Below are 2,680 nucleotides of genomic sequence, written 5' to 3' on the forward strand. Positions count from 1 at the left end.
GAAGTGTCCGCGCGCCCCGGTTGTTCCGGGTCTTATAGACGCCCCCCTTCCGTAGCGAGCACCCCTGGGTTCACCTTGGTATAATTTCACTACATTCTCCCCGCCGTTAGAACTATACTGCCGCTCGGCAGGTTGCAAGCAAGCATCAGCAATAAACGAATGGGTCACGTCAATCCACGTCAGTCGGTCCACCCGTAGCGGTCGGGGCGGCGAACCTCCCTGCCAGTTCGTGTTCGGAATCTACCGGGCACGGCGTCCCCTAGCCCGGAGTCCCCCGCGTCGGAATAGCCGCGGGAGGTTGGAGTCGGAGGGGGCGCCCCTGCGCCTTCGGGCACGGGAGCGGGGGACGACGGGAGTAACAGTGGTAGTTCCATAGGGGAAGCTTCGATAGAGTCCATAGACTCGTAGACGGGTTCGTCGATATCCCTGTCGTCGTCCCCACATGGGGCGAGATGGCGTACGGAGATAGTAGACTCGCGGCCATCCGCCGTTAACATGCGAGCATGCTCGGGATTAGCCTGGAGGACCTGCACCTTGTCAACAAGGGGGTCGTACTTGCTAGCGCGAACCGCTCGTTTGAGATAGGCGGGCCCCGGTTCAGCGAGCCAGCTGGGTAAAGATTGGATACTGCCGGAGCTTCTAGGGTGGTGGAACAGTCGTTCGTGAGGAGTCTGGTTGGTGGCAGTACATAGGAGAGCCCGGATCGAGTTTAGAGCGGCAGGTAGTGACCACGCCCATTTATCGAGGCCTCGGCCGAGGGTCCGAAGGCTTAGCATGACGGCCCACCATATAATCCCATTAAAGCGTTCGATCTGTCCATTCGCTTGGGGCCGGTACGGGGTGGTGTAGCTCGAAGCGACATTATGCTGGAGCAAGTATCCCCTCACCTCCTGGGACAGGAACACCGCACCCCGATCGGTATGCACGTAGGCCGGATACCCGAACATAGAAAACAAATTCTGCAGGCACCGAATAACCGTGGCAGCCGACATATCCCCGCACGTGTAAGCAAAGGGGAATCGGGAATACTCATCGACGATAGTGATCAGATAGCGAGAGTTGCTCGACATCGGCAGCGGCCCTTTGAAGTCCATCGCCAAGCGCTCCCACGGTCTAGTAGCCCTAACGAGTGTCCCCAGAGGGTGGCTATAAAAACGCGGTTTGAGTTCCGCACAGATCGCGCAATCACGGCAGATGCGGCGGATGTCCTCCATCGAGTACGGCAGATTGCCGGCGCGCACAAAATGCGCGAAGCGCGTTACCCCGGGATGACACATAGTGCTGTGCAAAGTGCGCAGCCCCTCCAAAGTTACAACCCCCGCGCAAGTGGCCGGCCTCGATAAGGCGTCAGCGACCAGGTTATCCTTCCCCGGGCGGTATTTGATGGTGTAGCAGAAGTCGGCGAGTTCGATACGCCAACGGGTGATTTTCTCATTCTTAATGCGCTGAGCATGTAAGGTGTCGTACATAAACGCAACACTCTGTTGGTCCGTGATGATTTGGAAACTCCGCCCAAGCAGATACGGACGCCATCGCCGAATTGATTCGACGATCGCGTACGCTTCCTTTTCGACAGACGAATGCCTCCGCTCAGCGGAGGTGAGAGTCCGCGAGAAGAAAGCCACAGGGCGGCCTCCTTGGGAGAGAGTCGCCGCTATCGCATGATCCGAGGCATCACTCTCCAAACGAAAGAGGCACTCTCGTCAATCGTCGCGACAGCGGCGCCAGCAATGTCAACTTTAAGGCCCTCGAAGGCCGCCAGGGCAGCCGGGCCCAGGGGGAAAGTGTCGCAGGCCACGAGGGGGCGGAGCTTTGCGGAGAAATTTTGCACCCACTTTGAGTAGTGGGCGAACAGCCCTAGAGCGCGTTTCAGCGAAGCCCGATCGCTAGGCGGAGCCATATCGAGCAAAGGGCGCAGACGCTCCTTATCCGGAGAGACGGAGCCATGGGTCACGGTGTACCCCAAAAGGTCTACCGTGCGTAGAGAGTATTGACACTTCGCCGCATTCATGGTTAAGCGATATTTCCGCGCGACCTCGAGGAAGCGTTTCAGATTAGCGTCGTGATGCTCCTGGTCATACCCACAAACCGTAAGATTGTCCAGATAGACAAAGACATCGGTCAAATTCTCCTTCGCAATGAGGTCATCCATAGCTCTCTGAAAACAAGCGACGCCGTTCGTTACCCCAAAGGGAAGTCTCGTGAACTGGTACAACCGCTGACCCGATTCAAAGGCTGTAAAGACGCGATCAGCCCTAGAGATGGGGACTTGATGATACGCACTACGCAGATCGAGAGTGCTATAAACGGAATACAGGGCCACCTGGCGTACCAGGGCGTCCATCCCCGGTAAGGGGTAGGCATCCAGCTGTGTAAAACGATTAATCGTCTGCGAATAGTCGATTACCATACGCCGGCGGTGGGCCTTACTCCGCACCACTAAGACTTGGGCCCGCCACGGTGACCTACTGTGTTCTATGATACCGTCCTTCAAGAGCAGGGCCGTTTCTTCCGCAATGAATTGCGCGTCCGCGCGAGAGTAGCGCCGCGATTTGACGGCTACAGGGGTACAATCAGTGGTCAGGTTGGGGAACAGTGAGAGTGGCTCCATGTCCATTTGAGCGAGGGCGCACACAGCGAGCGTGTCCGGCCCTCCGAAGTCTATTTCCAAACGTCCATG

This window comes from Myxine glutinosa, chromosome 7 (assembly GCF_964187855.1).
Source record: "Myxine glutinosa chromosome 7, kmMyxGlut1.1, whole genome shotgun sequence".
Taxonomy (NCBI): Eukaryota; Metazoa; Chordata; class Myxini; order Myxiniformes; family Myxinidae; genus Myxine; species Myxine glutinosa.